The sequence below is a fragment of the Giraffa tippelskirchi genome, chromosome 3 (assembly GCF_054371585.1).
Source record: "Giraffa tippelskirchi isolate mGirTip1 chromosome 3, T2T-mGirTip1v1.2.pri, whole genome shotgun sequence".
NCBI classification, from domain to species: Eukaryota; Metazoa; Chordata; class Mammalia; order Artiodactyla; family Giraffidae; genus Giraffa; species Giraffa tippelskirchi.
Window position 1 is genome coordinate 32,250,272 of NC_137277.1, and position 17,324 is coordinate 32,267,595.

A 17,324-nucleotide genomic window follows, 5' to 3' on the forward strand; every position below is an offset into this window, starting at 1 on the left:
CCATGACTCTTCCCTCAGGTACTTGGACAAGTTTCCTTCTCTGTAGGTGATCCGTAGAGTTTCTTAATTTTTTATTGGACTATAGTTGGTTTACAATGTTGTGTTAGTCTCTTCTGCACTGCAAAGTGAATCAGTTGTACATATACCCACTCATTTTTATGCTCTTTTCCCATACATGTCATCACAGAGCATTGAGTAGAGTTCCCTGTGCTATACAGCAGGTTCTTATTAGCTGTCTATTTTATGTAGAGTAGAGTGTATATGTCAATCCCAATCTCTCAAGTGATCCCTCCCTCGTCCCCTCCCCATAATCATGTCTGTTTTCCACATCAGTGACTATTTCTGTTTTGTAATAACTCCATTTTGCACATGACTCACAGAGCACACACTGATGTCTATTCTTCCCAGGTCCTAGAAACGTGGACGATGAGCAGAGCCCCTTACATAGCCTAGCTTCAAGGCCATGAGACTCCTTTTCAATATGTCCCAAGCCAGGTTTTTTTTTTTTTTTTTTTTTTTTTTAACATCAGTGTCCTTGCACAAACACAGAACATTTCTTTTGGTCCAAGTACTTTCGCTTTCAGATCAAGTAAGTGGGATTAACTAATGTTCATCTTCAGGGATATGACAAACATTTTCTTTCCCCAAAATAGCTGCCAGGTTTCCCCAGAGTTCCACTTAGCTTGAATCTCCAAATGGGCAATAGATTTCATGACCAGGCCTCCCCTCCTTCTGGGAGCCCTAAATTGAATGAACCAAGATCTCTTGGCCATAAAGGGCACCAGTGACCAAGGATGTCTGATTCTGGTCTAATATGAAGCCCCTTTGGAACCAGTCACCTTAGCAATGACATCAAGGCTTTGGGAATGAAGACTGGATTACACCCAATAAATTAAAAGAAACCAGAATCTTGGGAACTTACACATGGAAAGAAAAAAAAGTTTCAGCTGGTGTAGTGATATAAACTAGAAAGCTATCATTCTAAAGGGGATTGTTGTTGTTCAATCACTAAGTCGTGTCTAACTCCGCAAACCCATGTCTGCAGCATGCCACGCCTCCCTGTTCTTCACTATCTCCTGGAGTTTGCTCAAACTTGTGTCCATTGAGTCAGTGATGCCACCCAACCATCTCATGCTCTGTCACCCCCTTCGTCTCCTGCCCTCAAATCTTTCCCAGCCTTAGGGTCTTTTTCAATGAGTTGGCTCTTTGTATGAGGTGGTCAAAGTATGAGACTCATCAAATTAGGCAGGACCAGTTTCCAATGAAGTTTCTCTAGTAGGATGACACAACAGTCAGAAAATTCTAGAGTTCTCCATGCCTCTCACTGAGAAGCAGAAGTTACCCCTTTGGACTGAGACTCTCATACAGTTCAAACATGAAGGAGACACTTCACTGGACAGTCTCATGAGTGGGTGCAAGTTCTTAAGTTTAAAATGCAATTTTACCTATGGATCAAGTTGATGAGCCCACATGTAATGATTCATATTGAAAATTTTATGTTAATACAGTTTACAAACAATGTTATACAAATAACATGAATGCTAAGTGTGTATGCTTAGTAGCTCAGTTGTGTCTGACTCCTTGTGACCCCATGGACTGTAGCCTGCAAGGCTCCTCTGTCCATGAGATTTTCCAGGCAAGAATACTGGCGTGAGCTGTTCATTTCCTTCTCCAACAAGAATGCTAAGTAAGCATCAATGTAATAAAACCCCCTCAAATGACTTGCAGTTCTAAGGTAGTTTCTATGTAAGGAACTCAGACAGACAGTCCTAGGTCATAGTACTAGGAAGGTCAAAGTCAATTTAGAAGGTAATTCTAGATGGATTCCACTACCCATACTTATCTCTAAGCATTGAGTCAACTGGAAAAACCCCACAAAACTATGTGTAGAATTAAAATAATAGATAAAGATATAGATGGTTCAAGTGCAGATACAGATGATCTCATGTGCCTGGGAAGGGATTTCTTGTTACTCGTAAATCAAAGGAAAGGCTGAGGGAACCAACATCTGGACCTTGGGACTCGGACTCTGAAGGGCCAGGAAAGAGAGAGATGCTGGTTGAGTGTGTAGATCCTGGGGCCAGGGTTCCTGTTCAGCAGCTGGTCCTGTTACTTAGCAACATTGTGACTCTGGACAGTTACTGAACCTTTCTGTGCCCAGTTTCTTCACCTTTAAAATTTTTATGGGATGGCTGGGGATTCCCTGGCAGTTCAGTGATTAGAACTCAGGGCTTTCACTGCCCTTGAACATGAGTTTGATTCCTGGTCAGGGGACTAAGATCCTGAAAATTGTGCAGCATGGCCAAAAATAAATAAATAAAATGAGGATGGGTAACATCAGCAGTTACCTCAAGGGTTACTAGCAAGCATTAAATGTTTGTGCAGGATGGAGTTCCAATATTATTAAGGATTTTTTTTTCTCACAATTGCTTTTTTCCCACAGGTTGACCTCATTCTCTCCTGCAGAGAGGGGTTCTCTACCTGACAGGCTCCTGAGTAGCTCCCAAGTCAGAATTTCCCAAAGGGAAAAAGCTCTATCACTCACAGTTAACATGTGGGTCTGAGAGGACTCAGATTGGCTGTGCCTGAGTCACGTGCTCAACTTTTGAGCCAATCCCAGCTGCTAGAATCTGCCTGAAATGCAGGAGACCCCAGTTTGATTCCCGGGTCGGGAAGATCCCCTGGAGAAGGAATAGGCTACCTACTCCAGTATTCCTGGGCTTCCCTGGTGACTCAGTCGGTAAAGAATCCACCTGCAATACGGGAACCTGGGTTCGATCCCTGGGTTGGGAAGATCCCCTGGAGGAGGGCAAGGCAACCCACTCCAGTACTGCTGCCTGGAGGATCCCCACGGACAGAGAAGCCTGGCGGCCTGTAGTCCATAGGGTCACAAAGAGTCAGACATGACCGAGCGACTAAGCACAGGTGCTATAAGGATAGAATACAGGACCACATCACATGGCAGAAATGGGGACAGACTATTATTGGAAGAGAAATGGAAACTTACTGGACACACAGAGTAATAGCTATCACAAGTCCTCAAAGGTCCCTTCAAGGCTATGCACCCCTCCTTGCAGATGATAATCACCAAATAGTGACTATGTTGCTACAAATCACTGTATTTAGCTAATGCAGCTGAATATTTACCAATGCAAGATGTTACATTCTTTTGTTTTTTTAATTGAAGTATAGTGATTTATGTTACTGTGCTACATTCTTTGCTTTGTTCTTTTTTATTGATCTTTTTTAATTAGAGTATAATTAATTGCATTCTCATCCAATGCCGACAACATCACTAGGAAGGAAACATTATTTACACTTAACTTGTGCAAAAAGCAAATGCCTAGAGAATTGAAAAACTATGAGATTTTGTTCAATTGCCCACCTTCCCCATGGAATTTAAGATCTAGGAGAGCAGGTATTTTGTTTTGCAAACCTCTGTATCCATGGTGGCTGGGACAGAAACTCACAGGTAGCTCATGCTCCAAACTTTGTGGTGGGGTGAATGAACAAATGAATGAAACTGCCTCGGATCCTGGAGCTAGTGAGCTGTGCTGGAGAAATCGGCCGAAGCCACAACTCTCAGATCCTGGGTCACACTATCAAACATGGTTCAGGTAGAGGTTGGCATGTGGTATGGCTCAAGGGAATTAAGATTGAAACCTGCTCTCTGTGGAAAACCAGACACTCCTCACCTGGGAGGGTAACACACTGAACACCTTAATAGCCTTTGTCCACAGAGCAGCATACCTGGTTCCACATGCAGGGGCGGGACCCGGGACAGAGATGCTGAAATGGGGAGATGAGGGTGGTGGGGCGGGGAGGGAAGGGTTCTTATAAAAGACTGGCGAATTCTTACACACACAGAGGAGTCTGCCGAGAGCTAGGACGAGGGCAGGTGCAGGAGGAGAAAGGATCCTGAAAAGCTAGAGGAGACAGAAAGCGAGGACACAGGAAGAGGAGGAAGGCAGGGGCCCCCAACGCTCCCCTCGTTCAGAAGAGGCCCCCAGAGCCGAGCTCAGCTGTCCTTCTCTGCATGCCCCTGGCCAGGCCCCAGCCCGTCCCTCTGTTCCTGAAACAGTGATGAAAGAACTTGATGATCTTGTTTGGCAGCACGTCTTGAGGACGGTTTAGCTGGAAGGAGGCATCTGCTTTATGCCAAGTAACACGTTCTCTGGGCTTAGAGGGAGTTGTCCTACAAGGGTGCCACAGGGGAGGGGCGAACCAGGCTGCCCAGGCAGCTCTCTGCTGTGGATTACGGCCCTGGAAGGACTAGGGGATCGCAGGCAGTTTACAAGTTACACAATGAGCAGATTAACTGTACACGAGAGGACTATCCTCAACTTTTTCTACACCACCCGCTGGAGAAATGTGAACCCCGGATTCATGACCAAAATGGTGATTATGTCAAGCTGGTATTAAATTCTTATTCTGAGGGAAAATGTATATATATTCTCATTTACACAAGAGTGTATTATATGTATTACATACACATACATATTATCTCTACACGTTCTCTCTACATATATATTCTCTCTCTACATATATATATAAACACATGTTAGACTGTATATATCTATTCTCATTATATATAATGAAAATGTGTATACATTCCCCCTACATGAGTTTTTAATGATACATACATTTGTAATTTATAAACACTATGTTTATATTATATAATTTATATATTTAATATGTATTGTTTTTATTAAACAGTAAGTGCACATAGGCATTTACTCCCAATACATAAACAGCTTATCTAGAGACGCACACACACTTTCTCATTATGAGTCGAAACACTTCTGCTTCCTTCTCTGCCCATTTCACAGGTGCACTGCCTTCAAATAGAGCTTTCAGTTTCCAGAAAGAGGCAGGAGGGCAGGAAGAGGGGAATGAGGAAAGAAGAGTGGAGAAAAGCAATGTGGCCGATGAGAGAGGGAGGAGATGGGCAGGCAGACTTTCCACTGCTCAGCACATCTTAAAGCTCAACTTGGAGGTCAGCAGCAGAATTTTGAGATGAAGGTCACCCTGAGATTTCCTCTGAGAACATCTGTGAGGAAACCACTTTGAACATCACATCGTTAAATAACTGTTCTGCCTGCTTAAACAGCTTTGAACTAGCCAGAGAGGATAAGCGTTAAGCATTTTTGAGAAGCCCATAGACCACGGTTCTACATAAAAGGAAGCAATAAAGCCGAATGGAGATGTGGTTCTTTGCCACCTGCCCAGCTATAAACTTCTCTGTCTTTAGAACTTACTTTCCGTGTGAATGAAACGTTTATCACTAGGGTCCAAGAACTGAAGATAAAGGGGATTAAACATGGAGACAACCACAGGGTACTTTCCTGAACGTCAGAGCCCTGTGGGTCCCGGAGAAGAGGAGCAGGAGCAGTAGAGAGCCTAGTGCTTGGAATGTGTGCACCTTTCCTCCTAAAAAGGAGACTGCATCTCAGATAAGTGAAAAAGGAAGCCCAGGTGCCTTCCCAGCCCCTTGTGTATTTGGGATGGAAAGACCCAGAGGTGCAGGGGAGGAGGAGCCTGACCTGAAGCTTCTCTCCACTCCTGTATCCTCAGCTTCTTTGCCCTGGACCATGGATGGCTTAGCTGTCATCATCCATGCCCACCCTAACGCCTGTCATTTGTGTTGGTCGCCCAGTTGTGTCCCACTCACGTGACCCCATGGACTGTAGGCGACCAGGCTCCTCTGTCCATGGAATTCTCCAGGCAAGAATACTGGAGGGGGGTCTTCCGGACCCAAGGATCAAACCTGGCTCTCTTGCACTGCAGGCAGATTCTTTACCATCTGAGCCACCAGGAAGGCACCACTGATTCATTTGCCAGTGAATTTATTTATTTACCAATTTTATTTACCAATAAATAAAATTGAAAACCCACTGGCAATAAGATGATGGTGTTTGATATCTCCATGGGAGTCATGAAGGACACAATAAGCCACCAGCCTCACAGGGCTTGGAAACTTTTCACCTATCTTGGAGGACTTGGTAATTTCTCCTGCCTTCAGTTGCATTGTTTAGCTTACAACAGGCATCATCTACTCCATGTTCTTTCCTTAGTTTCCACAAAGCCTGACTGTTGTTTTGAGAGAAAAGATGGAATGGTACCCATTTCTCTGACCATAAGCATCTGCTTCTTTAATACCCAATGTATGTATGCCCCAACTGCTGTGCCTTTGGTCCTATAAAAAACTTTGTTTCAAAGCCAAATCATAATGTAGTCTTTCTGAAGATATTTTAAAAGATCATTAAATTAGACATGAGTAACATCAGCAAATATGCCGCTAACTCAACTGGACGGATGACAGCACAGGAGTTTTGGCCAAGTTTGTACATGAAGACTATGATAGAGGTTTCTCTCATAGCTCAGTTGGTAAAGAATCTGCCTGCAATGCAGGAGACCTGGGTTCGATTTCTGGGTCCCAAATATCCCCTGGAGAAGGAAACAACAACCTACTCCAGTATTCTTGTCTGGAAAATCCCACGGACAGAGGAGCCTGGTGGGCTACAGTCCATGAGATCGCCAGAGTCCGACTTATCGACTAAAACCACCACCACCCGACTGTGAGAGCTGTGTCATGACCTGGGTCTGACAGCAGTGATGTGATGTTGTCTATTATAAGTTACATTCTAATTTCAGAGATGTTAAAATGGAAAACACCTTCCTATGAAACACTGTTACCCCCAGACATAGGACACAGTTTTGGAAGGTGTCTGAACATATACCAACTAAGAGTTCAGTATACTGAGTGTTCTGGCTTTAGAAGATAGCTAAGAAACATCCTCTCCTGCATTTTTTATCAGATTCTCACTAAAATTACAAGAGAAAACTTCACAGTAATGTTGACAAACGAAACAGCTGTAGAATTGAATGCCGATGTACAGGAAGAGTTGGGTTTACTATAAGACAGATGGAGCAAGGTTGAGAAAAACTTATGCAGGACTCATTGTGTGGTGTGGTTTAGCTTTGCTTTATAAAACCAAGTCTACCTGAAATGATTTGGGACTCAGACATCCCACAAATGTGGCCTCGGACTCAGAGATAGAAGAACTTGGCCACTTAGACTGGGGCAGATCTAGGCTTTCTTGGGGCTTGAACTCATATAATGTTTTCAGCTTCTTTAGGTAAAAGAAGACAAAACCAGACACAGTTGAGAGCATGCACGCATGCACGCATGAGATTCTGTTTAGAATGAGAAAATAAATCACAACACATTATAAATTTAAAAAAATGTGTAAAGCAATTATCCTTCAATAAAAAAAAATTTAAAAATGAGAATAAATATCACGAAGAGACAAAAATTTGCATAGCATTGTAATAATTAATTGCTCAACATGATTCTGTAATACTTTCACTACATTTTTTGTCAGTACGTTCTTTGATCACCTTCTCAATTAATGACAACTGAAAGCTTCTTTCAGTTTCCCAGGAACACTTGGGAATATCATGTAAATTGTTAGGATTATTGTGAATTTGGGAAATCTTTATTTTTTTGTTTTACACTGTTAAGATTTAGAACTTTCCATAGACCAGCTTTGGTTGCATACATCTATATCTTCTCATTCTAGGTGGCATGTTCTGGTACGAGGTGATCTACTACTACTGTCTCCTTCAAGAGTAGTTGGCACAGTTGCCCGCAGGGGTCCCCTAGAAGCTAGACAGCTAAGCAGTGCCCTAACTCACGCCAAACACAGAAACACAGGCTGTGAAGTTAAAATGAAATGAACTCCCCTTAGACTTCCAAATCCCTATGGCCATGCCCTTGTCATTCTATAGGAGGTGAAGTATGATGGAAGAGTAGGTGTGGAAAGAGATAGTTTGTTGTAAGTAATTGTCATTGAAATATTGTATGGATGTAAGTTTTATAAAAACATATGAAAATGTGAACACTCGTCCAGGGCTTCCTCCAGGACAGTGGAAAGGGCCACTGTAAGTAGAGGCTTTGCAACGTAAGCTTCATGAGTTAAACTTGACTTTGCAGCTGGGACTGATACCTCTGCCACCAATACGCCATCTCCCTAGCTTCAAATGCAATGAGGACACCAGGCTTCTATGTATGTAACGAGATCAGCAGCCAATAGGAGAAAAGAGGCTGGGGTGAAAACATAAAAACAATAGAAGAAAAATGATGCAGAATTAAAGAGGCAACTGAAGGGAGAAAAGACACAGCTGGGAAGATAGAACTGAAATCTTTTACCTCAGATAGCATCCTCCTGATTTCGGGTAAGGGCTTAAGTGGGTGCTGTAGGAAAGCACAGGTGGGTCTAGTGATCAGCAACACAGGTGATTAAATTACAATCATGTTGCCTACAGGCACTAAGAAGCATGTCTCATCTACACAGCTGTCCAAACGGCCTTTTTTTTTGCTCTGAGGATGAGAACAGGCTTGATTTAGGAGCCATGTCTTGCATTTCGTGTTTCTCAATCTCATGCTCTGCCTGATAGCTCCGGGTCAAGATCTCTGGGCCAGAATGGCAGTTCCCCCGGGCAGTGGACATTGCGAGACAGTCTTGGAGAAGAAAGCCCACCTCCCACGTTCACACCTCACCTTCCTGACTTGGAAAACACCTCCAGTTAATGAGCAAACCTGGCATCTGTCAGCTTTCTGTAAGCAAGCATTTCACAAGGTTTACAGAAAAGTAAAGTAAACAAAGTTCTGAGTAACAAAAGAGTGGCGTTTATGCATTCTTTGATTCACTTTAAAGGATGGTATAAACTGACTTTTTAACCAAGCATTAGGCAAGATCTGGGCCCAAGCCATTCTATAATAAACAGTGACATGGCTATATTAAAATATTTACTTAGTGTGTTAAAGTGACTTATAGGAAGAGTGGCTACTACATAGAAGGCCTAAGTATTAAGGCGTCAGGTGCCACGGGCGGCATAAATATTCCATGCGCACTTGTTTATAGGAAAACCCCATCTGGATTTGGCTAAAACAGCAGGCACCCCGGTGACCCCAGTTTTGCTATTGGAAAATATAACACAAGTGTTCACTCATCTAGAATAACTACAGTGCTAAGTGCCAAATGACAGATGGGAGGGGATTGGCTTTTCTCAATAAAGTGCAGGCACTCCATTGTGAAGGGCTTCATTGTCAGGGCTCCTCGGCATTTATAGACTCTTGGAATCGATGGGGCAAGGTGCTAGGTCAGGCTGACCACAACCTGCCTAGTGGGGATCACTGGGCCTAGATGCATCCGTGCAAGCTGGACAGGCTTTGGAAGACTTGGCCTGGGAGAGCCCATGAACATGAATGCCATCAACTCTTACCCTACTCCCACTCTCCCCTCAACTCATGCAGCCCAGTGGGATCAAAAGAGCACAGCATCTGAGACAGAAAATCTGGATTTGGAGCATGGCTCTCCCACTTACATGAGTATAGCTTTCAGGGTTAAAATGGAGGAGAAAGAAGGCAGTGCATGTTGATGGGGATATTGGAGGCTTTTCTTTGACAGGGATATTGGAGGATATTGGAGGTTACCTCATTGATATCCTTATGTTCATACTATGGCTCGGAGATGACTTCCCCCTTTTACAGATTCACTTAAAGCTGAGGATGATTTTCACGGAATGAAAGGTCTTCCTGGGCTGGGCCTCAGTCATCCGTTTAGATAAACCCATCAACCTTCTTGGAAGGTTGGCTTGAGGGTAGGGGAGTAGTAAAACCACAGTAAGAGTGGAGCTGTCCTCTGGGATGGACGGTTTGATTGGGGAGAAATCAAATGTCTCTGCGTGACAACAGGCCTATCCAACAGCACAGAGCTCAGGAAGACAAAATCTCAAATTGAAACCCAACTGTTAACTGAAACCTACAATCTCTTTGTGACTGGATCAAGGAGCTCCCTCCTCCCCACTTTCACCTATGGCAAACTTTCCCCAGTTGAGCTGGATTAATAGATTTCTTTCACTCATCTGCTCACTCAACGAAGTTTTAATGAGCACCAGTCATGCCCAGAGTTCTTCATACACAGTGAGAACACAGTGATAAGCAAAGTCCCTGATTCCTCCAGTTGACCTCCCAGTGGAGGAACAGATAAATGTACAATTGCATAAACATTTAACAGGATTGGAGGCAGTGATAAGGAAAGAAACACTGAGCAGGAAATAGAAATAAGGAATGACTAAGAATGTCATTTTATGTAGGGTGGTTAGGTAAACCAAAGCGATCAGCTTAAAAGGCATAGATACCAGGGTGGGGGTGGGGGGAGTGGGGGGAATTAATCTAATTAACCACCTTTGGCATCATAGCTCAAAGTTTAAACTATTCACATGCATCACAACACAAGGGAATCCATGCTGAGAAGGATGTAAGACTCCGGTCTAAGCTTTAACATGAAACTATTATGTAGTCCTCAGAAAGTGGTATCATTTCATTGATGAGGAAATGGAGACCTGGAAAGGTAAGGTGCTGTGTTCATGGCAGCAAAACTGGTATGAGTCTTGAAGGTTTCTTTCTGCTCTGTATTTCTATAGTCTTTAGTCCAATACGGAAGCCATAAGCTTCCACTAGCCACATGTGAATATTTACATTCAAAGTGACTCAAAACAATTCAAATTCAGTTCCTTGTTGCTGAAGGAGGCTGGTGGCTGCCATGCTGGATAGTGCAGACAATAAACATTTCCTCCCCTCTAGAGAGTTCTACTGGAGAGCCCTGTTCTGGCGTTCTATGGGTTCTTGAGTTCTTGAGAAGAAAACACAAGTATTTGCTTATACATTTTCTGTTTCTATTAGATGATTCAGCATCTGAGAGATAAATCATGTTGGGTGGTTTTAAACCAAGAATTTTATGCCCAGCTGTCTTTTACATGTGGAAGTGACAAAAAGCTTAAGAACTCATACCATCTATAAAACCTTGAGGGGGGAAAAGTTGACCATGTAGTCTTAACTGTTTGAATGACAAAGAGTGAGCCCAAGCATGGGAAATCAGAGTACAAAAGACTGGATGGTGTGCACTGAAAGCAATTAATACCAAGATTCATATAAATAAATGTGACTGAAAATTAAATACAACCTCCTCTGGAACGCTCAAAACAAATAAAACGCAAAGATGATTTAACATAAAGTTGGGATTTTAAAATGAGAAAAATTAATAACATTTCATGATGACGCTCGAGGTTGACCTTGACAGTGAAGGGCTCACACTGACATAGTTGTGGTAAGAGAGCATACAGGTGCAACTCTTTAATATGTACTAATAACCTTGAAAATTGTTAAACTCTTCCCACTTCATTATTCCACTTATAGGAAACAATCCCAAGACCCAAATAAATTGTGCCACACACACACAAAAAATCCATCTATTAAGATTTTCAAGGCAACATAAAGTAAAAAACTCACAAAAGTGGAAAAGATAGTCAATAAGAGAGGAATAATTAAATTCTAGTATACCCATAGACTATAATTTCATGCAGCCATTAAAATCATGATGGAGACAAAATTTAGTAACATAGAAAATGTGTATGATATGAGGGGAATAGTGATAACAGCTAACATTTTTTCAGCGTCCAGCAAGTGTCAGGTACTTCTCGAAAGGCCTTAGGTCTTTGCATCATTTACTCCTCAAAAGACCTAAAAGCAGTTGTATGAATATCATCCCCAATGAAGTACCAAGGAAGCAGAGTCTTAGAGCTGATTTGCCCTGTGCCCCTCAAATCATTAAGAGATATGCTAAGTCATGACTGTCAGCCCACCTAATGCAAAGTCTGTGCTCCTGAGAGTTCTTCTGCCCAGGAGACTCTCAGAACACCATGCTCTCAGCTATGTTAAAAAAAAAGTATATGCACATTCAGAAAAAATCCTGGCTGAACATACACTGAAACCTTAATAGTGATTGCCTCTGAGTGATGAGGTTATAGATCACCTTCATTTTCTTCTTCAAATCAGTCTTTAATTTTAAATTGTCCTGGCAGCGAACATTAGTCAATAATCAAGAAGAAAAATTTTCATGAAGTGGAGAGGCCATTTCCATACACAGATTTGTACACCCAGGGGAAAAAAATAATAACTCAAAAGGCAGAGCTAAAAATGGAATTCCAAAGTGTTGCCTGGAAATTAGTGGGAGTTCAAAGGAGTTAAATAAAAGATGGAAAATTGGAGAAGGGCCATTGCTAAATCTTTAAGCTCTTCCAAAAGGTTTCTGTGTGCGGTTGTTGGTTTCTATCTCTCAGCCCTCAGCTTAATTGATGAGCGTTTACGCAGTTACTGAGAACTAAGGAGCCACTCTGAGACTCCAAACGTAGGAGTCTGGTGGTTGCTGTTGTTATTTTGTTTTAATGGGTTTATTGGTCTGACAAATGAATTTACTATCAGTGGGCCCTTTTTTCCCCTTTCAGTTTTATTATCATTTTTTTTTTCAAATCAGGCAACACTTTGTTGAACAATCCTGACCCTGAAGAATGCTTGCTGGCACGTTGTCCAAGAAATCTAGCAGAAGTTTGTATGATTATCTTTATGAGTGAGTACAGTTTAGTCTAGTGCCTTTTTTGTTAAATAACACCATCACCCAGAGCCCCTCAACAAATAGAAGAGTTGGTCTTACCTTTGATTGGTAGCTCACCAGCCATCATGGTCCAGAGAAGTCCTGGAAGAGAACTTTGACACGGTGCAGTCAAACCACCATCAAGTTTGCATTTGTCAACCTCTCGATCACGCTTCAGTGTCTCTGTGACATCTGGAGGTCTGTTCCAATGCTGTCGCCCACGTTCAGCGTTCAGATCCAGGGAGGCAAACTCGAGCATCAAAACAATGCCATTGTCAGCCTCCTTGCTTTTTAGACCCAACCAAACAACTCATGTGGGAGGAAGAATGGGTCATGCAAAAAGCTCAGGAATTAGTTACCCAGACTTGGGTTTAATTCCTGCTCCATCATTTACTAGGTAAAACCTTTAACAAAGGGTTGAATTGTTTTGAGGCTCCTTTTGTTTTTTAGAAGTGAGAGTGTTAGCATTAAGACACAAGTGCTAACACATATATATAAGTTGAGTATGAGCCTGGCATATAGTATGTGTTTAATAAATATGCTGTCTCTACCCACTGTCCTTCCTCTCAGCAATGCACCTGCCCTACAATAAGCTTCTTGGAATCCGAAGCACAGGAGGGATGGTTTCAAGGCATGGTTCTCTGTTTTCCACTTCATTGGGCTTGCGAGAGCCTCTTTGAGATGATAAGCATTCCATCCTAAAGCTGGAAGAAAGTAGAACTTCTGCTGCTCTTTCCTCTTGGCTCCAGTTTATTTCCAAGCAACATCATTCCCTAAACAGTGAGACTGTAGACCACACATAGAAATAAGTATTATTCATACAATGAGATGGCCCACCAGCACCCAGAGACAGTGCCCTGGAGGACTCTGGTCCCTCTCTTTTCCCTTCCACTCCTCATCCTGTGTCAGGAGTGGGAGATGCTGCAGATCCTCAGTCATTGTGGGTCCATTCAACATAGGCCACCTTGGAACTCAGTCTCACACTCTCACTTCACAGCAAGTAAGATGCTTTAAAGTTATCCTATCTTTCTGAACTTTGTAGCCAATTGGATGGGTTGGGTCATTGTGGTTGTTGTTGTTGTTCAGTCACCAAGTCATGTCGAACTCTTTCGCAACTCCATGGACTGTAGCCCACCAGGCTCCTCTGTCCATGGAGTTTTCCAGGCAAGAATACTGGAGCAGATTGACATTTCCTTCTCCAGGGCATCTTCCCGACCCAGGGATCAAACCCATGTCACCTGAATTAGTAGGCAGATTCTTCACCACTGAGCTACCAGGGAAGCCCTGTTGGGTTATGTTGAAGTAATAAACATCCTGAAATTCTCAGTGGTCTAAAGTGACAAAAGTTGACTTCTTGGCTGTGTGATGTGTCCATTGCAGATGGCCTAGAGGCTCTGTTTGAGTCTCTCTCACTCTAGGATCCAGGCTAATGCAACATCCACTCTACTGCTTGTATCTGTGACAGAAAAAAAAGAGCAAGTTAGGTTGATCCTTGCAAGTTATACCTGGAAGACAACACGTCATCTTTTAGTGATAAAAATAAGACATAGAACCATGCTGGACTTTGAGAGAACAGAAACACCCACCACATGTGTCTTAAGAAAAAAACAAAACACTGTTATACTATACTTGTCATACACCTGTAAGACAAGTTAATCAGGAGATAATAGCCCCATTTAAAAATATATGCCCCTGAAAGAAAGAATTAGTAAGCTGCACTTCATTAAAAATTCTTTCACTTAGTAGTATGCATTTAAGGCTCCTCCATGTCTTTTCATAGCTTAATAGCTCATTTCTTTTAACACTGACTAATATTCCATTGTCAGGATGTACCACAGTTTATTCATTCTCCCACAGAAGGACATTGTAGTTGCTTCCAAGTTTTGCCGATTATGAATAAAGCTGCTATAAACGTCCGTGTGCAGGTTTTGGTGTCCACATAAGTTTTCAATTCATTTGGGTGAACGCCAGGGAGAGTGATTGTTGGACTGTATGTTAAGAAACTGCAAAACTGTTTCCCAAAGTGACTGTTCCATTTTGCACTCCCACTAGCAATGAGTGAGAATTCCTGTTGCTGTGCATCCTCACCAGCATTTGGTGTTGTCAGTGTTTTGAATTTTGGCCACCCTAATAGGTGTGTTGAGAGCCAAAGAATTGATGCTTTTGAACTGTGGTGTTGGATAAGACTCTTGAGAGTCCCTTGGACTGCAAGGAGATCCAACCAGTCAATTCTAAAGGAAATCAATCCTGAATATTCATTAGAAGGACTGATGCTGAAACTGAAGCTCCAATATTTTGTCCACCTGATGCGAAGAGTTGACTCATTAGAAAAGACCCTAATACCGGGAAAGATTGAAGGCAGGAGGAGAAGGGGATGACAGAGGACGTGATGGTTGGATGGCATCACTGATTCAATGGACATGAGTTTGAGCAAGCTCTAGGAGATGGTAAAGGCTCATGTTGTATGATTCCAACTATATGACATTCTGGAAAGAGCAAAATTATGGAGATAGTTAAAAAAAAAAGTCAGTGATTGCCAGGGTAGAGAAGGGTGCAGAGAGGAATTTTGGAGCAGTGAAATTACTCTGTGAGATATTATAATGATGGACACAGGTCATTACAAAATTTTCCAAATCCACGGAATGTACAACACTATGAGTGAGCCCTAAAATAAACTATGGACTTCAGGTGTAATGACATGTCACTGTAAGTTCATCAACTCTTTTAAGAAATATGTCACTCTGGAGGGGATGTTGATAATGGGGGAGGCTGGCCATGAGTATATGGGGGGGTCATAGAGGAAATCTCTATATCTTCCACTTACTTTTGTTGTGAACCTAAAACTGCTCTTAAAAGGAAAAAATCAAGCCTATTTTTTAAAAAATGTACATATCATAGAGGTTAAGTGGCATGAGTAAGGTCATGCAAAAGAGTGCCTTGCATACAGGAGATAATAAATATTTGTTGAACCAGTGAGTGCATGCACGTGTGAACGAATGAGAAAGTAAAATGATGAAAGCCAGGGTGCAAATCCAGGTGACCTGATTCTTGATACAGGACTCTCTGTTTCCAGCCTATGATTACCCAGCTCCTCCCCCACCCCTGCCCCCAGCCAGGCTACTAGCAACTAAATTCCACCCACGGAAAGTTTCTGAGTTTTATTTCTCTGTGTTTGTAAAAATAACTAGGATTTCCTGAGTTATAGAATAGGAGATAGTAAGCAATTATCCTTGTAATAAGACACAAGCACGTGGACATACTCCCATAGACACCCCAAAACCATCAAGTTATCACAAGAGTCGCAAGGGCATAGGATAAAGGAGAGATTAACCCACACAATTCAGGCTGAAACCTGTTACCAAGGACGAGGTTGCAACAGTGATGCTGCAGTCCCCAGGTTGTTATTATTGGGAATTTCGCTTCACTTGGGCAGTGACACCAAGTTTCCAGAAGTGGTATAAGTCCTGAAGATATAACTGTGGCACCCAGGGTTAAACTGAGAACAGAAGACTACAGAAATGAAAGAGACAGAGTGTTTAACTGAAAACGCCTCCAGAACCGGGCAGAACAGAAAAGATAGAAGATTCCTCATCTCTCAGAATCAAAGACGGCCTGTGAGCCAAATGCATCTGCTGGATGTTGAAAATGACAAAAGACAGCTCGGAGAGAGAATGCACTGAATCATTAAAAAAAATTCCTAAGACACTTAATAAGCACATCGAGACACTGCTCAAGTATGCGCTTCTATGGCTCATGGAAATGTCCTAGGGAAGTGACTCAAAAGGTCTGTAAGATACAGCCTCTATGCTTGGATGATTCACTGGTTGAGGAGGTGGCAGAAAGTTAAAGTACCTGTAACTGAGAGTTTCATGGGATGAGGTAGAACCCTGTAGGCTGTGCCCACTGAGGCACCTAGACATTCAGGTAATAGTGTGCAAGGCAGATGGATGAAAGAAAGAAAGGTGGATTATCTCCTTTTGAATTTTCAATTTATTTTTAATGGATAAACGTTATGATCCCCAATTTTTGAAGCACAAAGCAGGGCACAGTGAAAAGTTCCCCTGCAACTCCCATCCCAGTCACTCAATCCTCCTTCTGAGAACCAAGGATCAATCCCTAGTATGTTCTTCCACACATATTTCTATGCAAATGCAAACCAATCAATGTTTTACATTTTCCTTCTTTTAATTCAAATACTAACAAGATTGAAGGCAGGAGGAGAAGGGGATGACAGAGGATGAGATGGTTGGATGGCATCACCGACCCAATGGACATAAGTTTGAGCAAGCTCTAGGAGTTGGTGATGGACAGGGAAGCCTGGCGTGCTGCAGTCCATGGGGTCGCGAAGAGTTGGACACAACTGAGCGACGGAACTGAACTAAACCAACTGTTATCACCTAAAATAGAGCTTTGAAGTGAATCTTAAAATTAAACACATATAAAAGAACCAATGACTGCCTCAGATTGCTATCTTGTCACTACAGAGAAAGAAGAGGGAATTTCACTAACTTATAAACCCAATATATTCTGATGCTATACACTTACAGAGATATATATTAAAGATTAAAAAAACTGTAAATAAATCTGAATTTTACTTATTTATTTGTTGTTTGGTAATGGTACAGGGTAGTTATTCTGAAATGATTTTGAGTATATTGTGGAATAGAGAAAAATAGACAAATTGATGTAATTGATAATTATAGGTTCTCGTGTGAGAGAGGGATTCCCTGGTAGCTCAGCTGGTAAAGAATCCGCCTGCAATGCAGGAAACCGAAGTTTGATTTCTGGGTCGGGAAGATTCCCTGGAGAAGGGATAGGTTATCTACT

The 17,324-nt window shown here is 42.3% G+C and overlaps 1 long non-coding RNA gene across 1 annotated transcript in view; it reads right to left on the bottom strand.

The window, feature by feature from the left end:
- Positions 1-12,349: 12,349 nt before the first annotated feature.
- LOC145542251 (uncharacterized) overlaps positions 12,350-17,324 on the bottom strand; it is a 209,883-nt gene continuing 204,908 nt past the window's right edge. Inside the window, exon 5 of the long non-coding RNA XR_014079724.1 lies at positions 12,350-13,953. This is a non-coding gene — a long non-coding RNA (uncharacterized LOC145542251). The remainder of the gene's footprint in view (positions 13,954-17,324) is intronic.